Source organism: Zingiber officinale, chromosome 4A (assembly GCF_018446385.1).
Source record: "Zingiber officinale cultivar Zhangliang chromosome 4A, Zo_v1.1, whole genome shotgun sequence".
Lineage (NCBI taxonomy): Eukaryota > Viridiplantae > Streptophyta > Magnoliopsida > Zingiberales > Zingiberaceae > Zingiber > Zingiber officinale.
In genome coordinates, this window is record NC_055992.1 from 33,376,379 (window position 1) to 33,389,849 (window position 13,471).

General features: G+C 35.5%; 1 long non-coding RNA gene across 1 annotated transcript; it reads left to right on the forward strand.

Annotated features, from left to right (window-relative positions):
* The first annotated feature begins 2,076 nt into the window (after nucleotides 1-2,076).
* On the forward strand, nucleotides 2,077-4,949 carry LOC121973243. The gene is made up of 4 exons (XR_006109442.1): nucleotides 2,077-2,498; nucleotides 2,579-2,674; nucleotides 3,329-3,393; nucleotides 4,689-4,949. It is a non-coding gene; the product is annotated as an uncharacterized LOC121973243 (long non-coding RNA).
* Nucleotides 4,950-13,471: the final 8,522 nt, after the last annotated feature.

A 13,471-nucleotide genomic window follows, 5' to 3' on the forward strand; every position in this document is an offset into this window, starting at 1 on the left:
GAGGGGGAAAGGAAATCGGGAGGCGGCGTCGGAGATGCTAGGGCACAAAGGAGTCGGGCTCGCAGTGTGCAGCGGGGAGGAGCGGCGGTGGTAGCTCACGACTCGCTAGGGAACAAGAGAAGGGAAGCGAAGAAGAGAGAGACGGCGCGACAGAGAAGAAATCCAATTAGAGGAGAAGAAGAAACCGCCGCGGGCGGTTAGGGCTTCGGCGTGAGAGGAGAAGGGATGAGGGGTGCGCGGGTTTTCGGCGAGGAAGAGAAGAAATAAAGAAAAAAAAGAAAAAGAAAAAGGAAATATAAAAAAATAAACATTTCCTCGCTTAAATGGGTAGCCTAAACAGGCTTTTCCCAGGCCCCATTTTTATCCTCGTTAACTCGTCCGTATGAGCTCCGAAAAATTCCCGAAAAATTTTCAAAAATTCCGAAAAATTCCCTTATTAATATTCGCCTAGTTTTCGGTATTTTACATATGATGTGGTATTGATATATGAACTATATATTTGGATATTTTATTGTGCTATGATATGTTTATGTCATGTTTTATACATTTTGTGCCTTGTATGTGTTTGATGAAAGATGTAGAGTTTTGGCTATCATGTAGAGGAGGTGTTTTGGATTATATGACTATGGGACCTTGTGATAGAGGGTATCCCTTACTTTCTAAGGTGTTGCATTTTAATCTACCATTAGAACGTATATTAGATAACTGTAGCGATTGTATGACCGGGGGTCCTATAATAGAGACTATCCATTTAACCAGACTTTTTAGAGTTACTTTTTTACTTAATGGCATTAGAACTAGTGTTAACTCTATGGTGCGACCTACGTAGGATTGTGCTGAACTTTAGTTAGAATCCCTACACGAGTGTAAGAATGGAGCTAGGTAGATGAATAGTTCATAGGGACATTAACTAAAATCATAGTGAAATTGAAATTCTAGAATCTATCATCCTTCATTCACTTATGCTAATGCTCTCCCTCTCTCACTTTCTTCTCTCAATCTTTCTCTCTCTCAAGCGTATGTGATCAAACCACCATTCGATTGTCTAAATAATTCATCGTGTGAAATTAACTAGTGTTTAATCAGCAGTCTCTATGGGATCGATATTTTTATTACTTGATGACAACGTGCACTTACGGATTGTACAAATTTTTGGCGCCGTCGTCGAGGACTAATTTCGAATAACATTAGTTGATTAGCATATGAGTTATTCTAGACATTTTTATTTTTATTTTTAAATTATGAATTTATTTATTTATTTATTATTATTATTATTATTTTGTTTAATGAATACAAAATTAGTTGGGTGTCTTGATTACTTTAGATCCTCTATATCCATGTGAAATTTTATGACTACTCCACGTATCTTGTGATTTTATTGCTATTATTTCATATGAGACTAGAAATTTTCTTTAGCCATGGATCTATATTCTTGGTAACCTGGAGGCTTCAATGCAACTTATAATTTTGATACTGAGCAAATTGTGAACATCTACAGAGTTTGTGGTAGCCTAACCCGTCCGACTTCCATATGAGCCACCTCTTATGAAAAGATGCTAGCCCTTCCAATGAACAAACTGATGACATTTGCAAAGTTTATGGTAGCTCATCCCATCTAGTTGCTTTATGTCATTTCTTCCCAAAAGCTACTAGCTCTTCCACCAAATTTCAGTACTTATTCCAACCTCAATATCAAGACATATATGATCAATTTTTAGGTCTTAATAGCTATAACTAGGGTGATCATCAAACTTATAACTTTCAACCCCAGTAAACTTTTGAGCAGGATGAGCAGTTACTATCATCGCAGTGTAAGATATGCGAATTTATTTTTTTTTGGGTTATCGTGGAATAACCTTATGAAAATTTTAGGAAGTTTTAGAAATTTTTCTTGATTTTTTCGGAGGTTGTGTGATGCGGGGTTAGGAGTAGAGGTCTGTTTAGAAATACGTGTGTGAGAGTTTTAATTGAGGAGTTATCTAGGGTTTAATTTCCTTAAACCCAGGTGAACCATGTTAATAAGGGTTCCTCACTCACTTGAACCCGATAGCCCGTTTTCCTTCTTCTTATATTTCTTCTCCCTCGCGCACAGTAGCCCGACCCGAACAGATTCTCTTCTCTCTCGCGCGAACTCCCCGACGCCGACGCCGACGCCGACGCCGACGCCGACGCCTGCATCGACGATCGGCTACCTTCGTCTTCCCTTCTCTCGGTGGCGCCGGCGAGGAGCAGACCTTGGAGCGTTGAGAGGGAGAGAGGTTAGTTACAGCCGAACCCTCTTTCTCCCCGATCCCTTCCTCTCTTCTCTGATCTCGGTGAACAACGGCGACGGATCTTGATTGGTGGATTTCGCCGGCTGTCGGGAGGGAACCAAGGGCATCGGCGTTGGATCAGGCCAGCATCGATTGTTTGGAGGAGGTAACAACCACTGTTCCTTCCCGATCTCTGTCCCTGTTCGTCGGCAGGAACAAGTCGTTGCCCTAACGTCGATCTTGGAGGTAAGGGTTTGGTTTTGGTTTTGAATTCGAACCTTGATCCTTTTCTAGTGTTGATTCGGGTGGTTTTCTTTGGGAAGCAGAGATCGGTGTTTTGATTTCCAGCCACCACAGTTCTGTTAGGGATTTCTTTCCTCCATCGAAGCTGCGATCATCTCCGGTGATAGAAGGGGGAAGAGGTAACGGGATCAACTATTCTTACCAGTTTGTAGTGGTGAACAGATCCTCTAATCTTTACTGTTCTTTCTTTTGATCCGATCAGTAAAGATGCAAAGTGTAGTTTACTGCTTGTAGGAAATTGATACACTGTTAGTTCTTGTTCTACTCTCTTGATCTAACCTCAGTTGCAGTGAGTTCAGTGAATTACTTGGCTAGATCAATGATGGAATCAATAGGAGTTGTGAATTGTGTTGTTCAGTGGTGGAATGCTTTGAGTGTACTATGGTTACTGGAATTTTTGTAGATGGTATTGAAAAAGACTAATTAGCAGTGATTAAATTAACCCAACTGTTGTAGGATTATGTTCTGTTGTGCTATCTCAATAATTAAGGATTGTAAGTGTGGATTATCCTAAATCTGAAATGGATTTCCATGATGTTTAGGTTCATTTCTTGTTAGGTGATATAGAAAGGATTAGTGATAACTAAGATCGGTAATGGGAATTTGATTTTTGGATGGGTAAGCTAAGTTGAAATTTAATCTACACTTACCAGTAGAAAGGAGTAGGAATCGTGGTCAGCTATTGCTTGAAAGTTGGCTAGTTACTTGTAAATTAATTCATCTATTTGTAGAGTACACATATATAGTTACATGAAATTGTATATGTGATACAGGACCTTGATTGGCGACATTCTACGTGACGTGGGTGGTTCTGTCGATACGGGATATATTGAGGCGGGTATTCCTTTCTTATCTCCTATTTAGTTCTTTGAACTATAAAGCATGGTTATATTTGGATATTTAGGTTGCATTCCTTAAATCTGTTTATTGCTATTTTTCCTGCTTGTCACTTTTGTTGGACCCTTGATATAATCTTGGTTAATTCATTACAGTCTTGACGTTTGATATCTAGACTCTGTACATATGTACATGTAGAGTTTGTATCATAGGGATGTCTGGTTTATTCGGGTTACATGTTGATCATGCATATTATTGAGTTGGTGTATATGTGATGGGTATGTGGTTGTTGGGGTTGCATAGTGATTGACCATCTTGTATTGGGTTGTGTGCTTATATGTTTGTTATGATTAGGAGGTGGTTTCTGAGGTTGCATGATTGATGTTGGTATCTATATTGTGATTATTCACATCATGTTCATCATTCATTGCATACTAACGACTATAGTCTCCCTTGTGGTTGAGAGGGTCGTCAGTTGTGTGTAGCTGTCCTTTCTGCCACTGTTGGAGAGTGGTAGTTAGGAGTGGAGCTAGTCCTGTCACGCTTACTCAGCTGCTCAGTATTGTTACTCTGTCAGCCTCGACCACTCTGGAGCAGTGGGTCTTGAGGGTACAGTAGTCAGAGGGCTTGGGTTGTGAGCGGTCAGGGACTCTTAACTATGTAGTTAGATAACTACATAGTGTACCGTAGTCTCAGTCGCTTTATAGCGGTTACGTGCGTGAGGCTTGTACGGTTTGTCACGGACCCAAGCCTCTCGGCCATACCGGGGCCGTGGTGTCTGGAGAGGTGTCGGGGGTGACCATACGTCATGCATGCGCATTTTTGCATATGATGCGCGGTGCATCTATGGAGGTACATTTGCATACATGACTAGTAGCTATTAGTTGCATGTGATTATGTGATGTTGCACTTGTTTGAGCTATGTATGCTGCATATGGATGCCATGCCGCATACATGTCATTTACTTTACATATATTTGCAGTCGTATATGTATTGCACAGGTGTCAGGAGTATGTTGTTGACTCGGTGAGTTTCAGATCATGGTATCATGGTATTGGTTCTTTTCGAGTATGTACATTTATGTTATGTGCATTTATTATGTCAGGTTCATTCATATACCATTGTTGTATTAGATATAGTTAGATGTACTATACTTTTGACAGCATGATTCTATTCTTTACTTATGGAGACTGTATTCTTGATTCCTACTTTATTATGCAAACCATGCTTTATTCTGTCCATTACCCGCTGAGTTACCTGTACTCACCACCCCGTCTATACCATTTTGATTTTCAGGTAGTAGATAGATGATATGGAGATGCTTGGAGCATATTGCCAACCGGTCCCATTTTCCATGTCATATCCGAGGGATGAGTTTTGGTTTTGTTTCTCCTTATCCACATTTCTTATTCATTGTATTTTGAGTACTGATTATGTTTTGATACTTGTACTATGGACTTCATATCTGTGATGTGTTTTTGTGGACTTTTGTATTTGTGGGTTTCCTCTTCGACTTTCCGTTGTGTTTTTTGATATAGCCGTGTGGGCTACATATTAGTTGTATGGTTGTTTTCATTTCTTTTATTCCAGCCGGGTAGGCTGTGAATATTAACTGTGTGGTTGTGTTTCTTTGTGCACACATATTCCAGCCGAATGTGGCTGATGTATTTTGCATGTATGTAAGGTTCAGATTGTCACCGGTACAGGGGGGATGCTGTCGAAATTTTTCGGTAGAGACTCACCCAGGGGTGATTAAGACATATATGATCAATTTTTAGGTCCTAATAGCTATAACTGGGGTGATCATCAAACTTATAACTTTCAACCTCAGTAAACTTTTGAGCAGAATGAGCAGTTACTATCATCGTAGTATATCCCTAATCCACCCTAATGTTAGAGTAGGTGCCCTGCAAGATAACTTTTGGTTAGGATTTTATTGACTCTTGCAAATAAATATTTTTTATTTTAATATAATTCAATTCAATATGACATTTACTTTATCTTTATACTCATGCTAGATGCATAGATAAAGTTCTTGAATATGATGTGTTGGTACATATGATGATCATCATGAAATACATCAATATTCACTAGATATTCTAAACATATTCCTAGTGAATTGGGCTACCTAATAAATAAGGATAAAAGGTCTCCCTAGTTAGAGACTAGCATTTATGATGTAGCGTGCCATGTTTCATTGGTAAGGACATAGAGATGTTCAAGTATATAGATGGATGCTTATACGATGAGTTGATCGAACAACCCTCACACAGACTTTCCAAGTGGTATTAGAGTCAGTGCATTGTAGTCGGGGATTCACCATACACTCACTGGTGTGATATCCTATGTAATGTATTATTCTATAGTGTATAAAGTCTTTGATCAAAGTTGTAAGATGTGTTTTAGGAAAGGAATTTCCTAGTTGCACATGCGATGTCACTATAAGATACATCATATGGTTGTCGAATCAATATACAACCCTCGACGTACCAATGATTATAGATATGACTATGATATATGAGACAAAGGGACCGGATTATATGTTAACCATAATCGACTAGTTCTTGTAGGCACTATTCAGTGATACCTAGGGAGTCATGGGGCGGTGCTACTAGATGCTCTTACCATGATTCATTGGGTGCTAATCAGAATTAGTTTTGACATCCTATAATCAAGAAGTTGATTATAGGATGGGGATGTTAACGGTATGCCCATATAAAGGACAAGTTTAGTCTTGAATCACAAAGAGTTGTGAATCCACCACTATTTGTATCCCTGAACTATAGAGGGGCTTACAAGTATTAGGTCGCTAACACTTTGTTGGCTTGTCTCACTGTGCTTAGGATCGTTGAGGAGCTCTTCTGGATCTTCAAAAGTTTGTCTTCATCAGAAACTACCGTTCACCGAAGCTAGCGCACAACCTCGCAGATTTCAGATAGGACCAGCGTGATTATGTATATTCTAGCCATGTGGACTGTTGATGGCTTGTGAGTAGCCTTGTGGCAATTGTATACATGTTTCATTTGTCACTGCTACAAGAGAGGTGCTGTCAAATTTTCATTGAACAACATTACCCTCGGGACGTAACATGGGGTCTTAGGACAAGTAAAGTCATGATGATAACCATTTTCTAGACAAAAGTTTAAAAAATTTTAATTTTTAAATTCACCTCCATTATCAATTCTAATTTTCTTTATTTTTATTTCTTTGTCATTTTCTATTTATTTATAGAAATTACTAAATATTTCAAAAGTTTCATATTTATGAGTTAAGAATTTCACCAAAGTATATTTGGACTAATCATCTATTATAACTAAGCAGTAAAGACTTAATCATTTAGTGATTTAATTCCATGGGAATAGAATAAATCTAAATGTAATAATTCAAGTATTTTATTAGTTCTGTTTTAATTAATTGATTTATGAGTTGATTAAATTTGTTTTTCTTATTAACAAGGATTACATATTTTATTTTCAGGGATTCCTAATTTAGGCAAATTTCTAACTAAACCAATTCTGTTTAATTTAAGTAAATTTCTAACATGGGTGTGAGCTAGTCTCCTATACCACAACCATGTTTCTTCATGTTGTGTCAAAAGATAATTGTGTGAGGTATTTGGTAGATTTATTGAATAAATATTTTTATCTCTAAATCCTTTCAATAATATATTGGGTGAGTTTATGTAACTTATTTGACATTCAGAAGAAAAGAATTTTACTTTAAATCCAGAGTTGCATAATTGACTTATACTAAGTAAATTATAATAAAAATATTCAATAAGCAACACTTTTTAATTGATATACTTGATTGTAATTGAATTTTTTCTGTACTAATTACCTTTAATTTGTCATTGTTTCCAAAGGGAACTGAAGCTAAATTTTTGAACTTCATACTAGTAAATTTATGTTGATCCTCAGTCATGTGTCTGGAGCAGTCACTTTCCAAAATCTATTTGTCCAGATCTTTGGGTTCTTATACAAAATGTACGAGTTAGATCAAAGTTTGGTTAATGGAAATTTTAAGTTGAGAATCTTAGTTTAATTTTTCAAGTTAATAAGTTTAGTAATTTTAATTTTTATTTAATAATTTTAGTTTAATTTTTTAAGTTTATATTTTGTTTTTATAAGTTTAATTTATTTTCTAAGTTAAGTTTAAATAATTTAAGTTAAGTTTGAATTAATAATTAAAATTAAAGTTTATTTTATTTTATGTTAAGTTTATTAATTTATAGTTAAGTTTATTAATTTAAGAATTAGGTTAAGTTTAAGTTTATTAATAATTAAGTTTCAATTTAGTTAATTTTAGTTTCAATTAATTTTCAGCTTTTAAATTAATTTTTAATTAAGTTTTAAAATAATTTTAATTAAAAATTTTTAAATAATTTTAATTAAGTTTTTTTAAAAAATAATTTTAATTAAGTTTTAAAAATAATTTTAATTAAGTTTTTTTTGAAATAATTTTAATTAAGTTTTAAAATAATTTTAATTATATTTTTAAAAAAATTAAAATTAATTTTTTAAAATAATTTTAATTAAGTTTTTAAAATAATTTTAATTAAGTTTTTTTAAAAAAATAATTTTAATTAAGTTTTTTTAAAAAAATAATTTTAATTAAGTTTTAGAATAATTTTAATTAAGTTTTTAAAATAATTTTAATTAAGTTTTTTTTAAAGTAAAAGTGTTAATTAATTTAGATTAAACATAGAATTAATATTTTGATTAGGTTTAATTAATTTAAAACTTATCAAAAAGGTTATTTAACCCATGTTAAATTCAAACTTAGTTTTGGGTTAATCAAACAAACTTCCTAAAGATAGTTTCAGTCAGTGGTGAGACATATGACCTTTTTGTATATCAACGGTGGACCACTTTGTGAATACTTTCCAAATTAGTCCCGCCTAAAAAACTTAATACTAGCTTTTGGTCTAACTAGCCCATGTTTTACTGGGATAGCTTCAACCAGATCCACTAAGTCTAGTGTACCAGGTAGAATACACAAGATTCAACCTATATATGCCTTTGATAAAGCTTCCTTGGCGTATTATCATCCCAATCCATTCTGATGCTATGTTATTAGGGTTTAGTAAACCTTTTTAACTAACCATTCTAAACTAAGTAGAAAAGTAAACGTAATCCTAATCATGCAAAGTTGGTTAAATTATTTTTCTATTTACTCCCCATGAGTCATAATTTAGATATGGTCTATCTAAGTAGTGAATTTGACTTTAGGGATCAAATAATGATTTGATTTGATTGGTTTGGTTAAATATTTTTTAGGGATTCATGCTTGGACTTGATTTCTAACATTTTGACTAATTAGAGATAGATATGGTTTGTTGGTTTTGTTTGAGTTATAACCAAGTCTTGATTTATTATACATGGCTCGTTGCGACCTAAGTACTATATTTAGACACTTGGATCCCAATTCAAACTTTTCTAACATTTTCTTGAGTCGCTTGACTTGACTTTTCAAGTTGGAATTTTCTTCCTCAAGTTTCGCAACTTGAGTTGAAGTTTTGACTTGAACTTGGCTAGTCGAGTTACTCAAGTTAACTTGCTCCTTAAGGTGGTCTATTTCCTTAAGTAGAAAGTTATTTTATTTTTCATATTTTGATAATTTTTTAAACAAACATTTAACTACTTTAAGTAAATTTGACTTTGAATAAAAGGTTACCATATTGGGACATTCGGAAATGGATACAGATCCGTGGCATCTTTCAGACTCGGTGTCGGTCTCGGACTCATACTCTTCCTCAAACTCGGAATCTTCATTTCTTGCCATTAGGGCAAGATGACTCGAGTGCTTTGGCTCTTCTGCATTGGACTCCTTGGACGATGACTCGTCCCATGTCGCTTGGAGGGTCTTCTTTCTTCTTGTTGATTTTGGTATTTCCTCCTTCCGATTTGGGCATTCGTGTTTAAAATGCCCCTTCTTGTTGCATCCGTAACAAATTATTTCTGATTTGTTTTGCATCTGGTTGATTGGTGTCTACTTGGATCTCTTTTTGAACTTCTTTCTTATTAGTAGTTTTCGGACCATGTTAACCAGCTCCTCTTCATTGGTTGAGTCTAAGTTAGACTCACTTTTTGGTTCATCCTTGGTTTTGGTCCTCATTTCTTTGCTTGATCCTGCATACAAGGTAATCCCTTTCTCGACTTGACTTAAGTTAGACTGTTCATGTAGTTCTAATTCACAAAAAAGTTTATCTAATTTAAGAATTGAAAGATCCCTTGAAACTTTGTATGCATCTACTGTTGATGCCCACAAAGCATTTCTCGGGAAAGCGTTTAGTGCGTACCTTATCGTGTCGTGATTCTCTAGGTTGTGTCCGATTAGATGTAGGCCGTTGAGAATATCTTTCAGTCGAGCATATAGTTGCATGGTCATCTCTCCGGGAAGCATTTTAATATTAAATAAATTATTTAAAAGTAAATATCTTTTATTTACCTTAGATTCATTGGTTCTTTCGTGCAACTTTACTAGATGATCTCAGAGTTCTTTTGCATTTTTGTAGGACCCAACTCAGTTTAGTTCTTCCATGGTCAGATCGCACTGCATTGTATTGATTGCTTTGTAGTTTAGTTGCGTCTTCTTGATCATCGGGGGAGTCCAATCTTCTGGTTCTATCATCTTTCCATCAACCATCAGAGGAGTGTATCCTTTCAATATGGTGAGCCAAAGCTCAATGTCGGACTTGAGGTAGCACTCCATTCTATTCTTCCAGTAGCTGAAATTCTTCCCTTTGAATAATAGAGGGCAAATAGTGTTGTACCCTTCTTGGTAGGAGTTTGACATCTTTGTTATTAAAGAATAAAAAAGGAGAAAATTTTCAAGACTCTCGTATTGGGATTAGCAATGCGGGATAAAGAATAAAAAGCATTACTTGAGAATTAAGGAAAACACCTTTCTAAAAAAGTTTTTAAAATTACTCAAAAAATAGTTAAATAATTTCATAGCTACTAGGTTCTGATACCAATTGAAGGATCGAAAGATGTGATAGAGGGGGATGAATATCACTTTTTTAAAACTTTTCTTTTGAAGCGTTTAAAACACGAGTAGTGCAATGGAAAATAAAAGACTCATTTCGATTACTTGGTTTGGAGCATAGGTCGACTCTTACTCTAAGATACACGATCCTTGATTATATCATTGGGCAATTCACTAAAACTCTTCTTTCCAAAATCTCCATAAAAAAAGCAATTTGTACAATGAAATGTGTAAGATAGTAATAACCTACAATCTTACTTGAAATTAAGTACAAAGCATGTGCTAAATAAAAATATACTGACACTAGATAGAAGATGGAGCTCGGTCGGTACTTCTTGGATGGAGCAGCAGCTTTCTTGAAGATGAGTAATAGAGTAGTAGCACAAATAGTAGCTTTGCACAGAGATGAACTGAAAACAGATACACTACCTCAGACCTCGAGCTCCCCTTTTATAAGCATCGTTTGGTCAACTGATAAACCCATCAGTCGACTGATCAATTCGGTCGACTGAACCTCCTATCGGTCGACTGATCACGCTCTCTTCCTTCTTTACTGAGATCCGATCTTCACACATTTAATGAGCTTTAATGGTTCGATCGACTGATCACCTTGTTCGGTCGACTGAACAGTGAACCTTCCCTGTTTGCCAAGATTCTTCATTAATGTGCCTTTAATTTGATGATCGTTCGGTCGACCGATGCCTGTGTTCGATCGACCAATCAGGCTACATTCCATCTCTGCTTCTGATTGATCTAATCTGTGCCACGTCTGCATGGTTCGGTTGGTCGATCCCTGGGTTCGGTCGATTGATCAGTCACTTTAGAAAACTTCACTTCGACTGATCTCTGGTCTGAATTAACTTGGTTCGATCGATTGATCCTGGTGTTTGGTCGACCGATAAACTTTGGTTCCTACAAAATAGAGTTAGAACGAAAGCTCCTGCAAAACAGAGTTAGTACAGTAATATATGAATAATAGTAAGATGCATGGGTAGTAATAGATAGTAAGATTGTCTTGATCTCAACTTGAAAACCTTCCCAGTTTCTTTAGTTGGATCACCGACCTAGAGTTTGTTCCTTCCGGGAACACATCCTCACTGTCGCTCTTCTCCAGTTACTTACCTCAACCTACTTGTCAAACATTGGTCCTCCAGACCTATTTAGACTTTGTCGCTTAGCATCGGATCAACCCGCCAGGACTTTCCCTCGATCTTCAGTCCTCTAAAACTATCAAGCTTCCCTACCAAGTGTCGGGTCCTCTCGACCCACTTGGACTTTCTGCCTGGCTTCTAGGATCTACTAAGTCTTCCCTGCCTAGCGCAACTAGGACTTTCCCAATTGAGTAAATAGCCTACACACTTAGTCAATTTATTAGATCACAACAAGACTTAACTTGAACCTTTGACAATATCAAAACTCAGGTTTGATTCTAGTGCATCCTGCATCAACACTATGGTTTATGACAGGTATAAGTGGTTATATGGCTTATGATAGTTATGAGTAGTCATTCGATCAATCAACCAAATTAGGTAGGTCACTATTAATTAATTGATGAGTTTCCATAAATTCATTATGTTTCAAATCAAATTATTATTAGAGTTTAGGACTTGTTAGCTGCATCAGAAGAAGATGCTACAACATCTAGTTTCTCAAGAGTAGCTGCTACAATGTGTAGCAGCTAATCAGGAGTAGCTACTACACATTGTAGCAGCTACTATTGAGAAGCTGCTATACATTGTAGCAGCTACTGTCGACAAGCTGCTACAACGTGTTGTAGTAGCTGCTATAATGTGCTACAGTAGTTGCTATAACGTGTTGCAATAGCTGCTACAACATGCAGCAATAGCTGCGACATGTTAAATATTTGACTAATTTAAATGTTTTTAAATAATGTTTTACCAAGTTGTTTAAAATATCAAAAAATGTTATTACACATGTAGGAGGCTAGGAGAAACTGTGTACATTAATTTTAAAGTAATTTTGACGAAGTTAAAATGATCTTTAGGGATACTAGCTACTACAACGTGTAGCAGTATATTATAACAGTAGCTATTACAACGTGTAACAACTACTTGATTTGAACTAGATAAAAAAGCTAAGATTGATATGATCTATTATTATTTAAAAATGTAGAGTAACGCCTTGTTGAGCGTAAACAAAGAAAGAGTTGAAGGCTTTTGTTGGGTTAGATACCTAAAAGGAATAATATTAATATCATAAACAAAGATAATAACATAGGACAAATAAGATCTTAAGTCAAAAAGTTAATACAAACACTAAAATGTAGAAAAGGCTATAACTAGACTTCAGTCATTCGATTTATAGCATCCTCTAATGCTATATTAACTTAGGACAGTTGTCATTTCAGTTGCACAAATTAACTTTGATTTTTTTTCTCTTGTAAAAGGGCAGCATCGATAAGGAGTTCTTCCTGCTAAAGAATGACAGGATCATTGAACTTCACAAAGAAAGATGTTTCACTCAGTCATTTGATTTATAACATCCTCTAATGCTACATTAACTTGGGACAATTATTGTCATAGCTACACAAGTTCAGTTTGATTCTTTTTCTCTCATAAAAGGGCAACATCCAACTCCTTCCTCGCCTAGTTTCGTTGTTCTATGAGAATCTTAATATATACATGAGTTATATGATTATCTAGGGCTTGACTAAGATACTTTTTTGAATAAATTTATACAATACATAAATTCATAAGGAAAGAAAGGTATAATAGAAGGATAATACATACTAAGAAGCAGACGAGTTTACTAATAGAGATGGTCTTTCAAAGACAGAAGACATAGAGCTTGAATCCTCATCGATAGGGGGGTTTTTAACACCACCCTAGTGGATTTCGTCTTCTTGCTAAAGTAAGACATGATCCTTAAAGAGTTATACTAAAACCACTGTATAAGAGGAAGAAGGGCTAGGCAACGTGAAAGAGTGGGTTAGGTTGATAGATGATTTATAGAAAAAGTTAGTTCTAACAACATTAACTTTTGATAAAGACAACTCAAATTGAAGTGTCTTTTCGAGACTATAAAAAGCGTCATCAAAAGACTCACTACAACTCCTCAAAACTTGTGAAAAT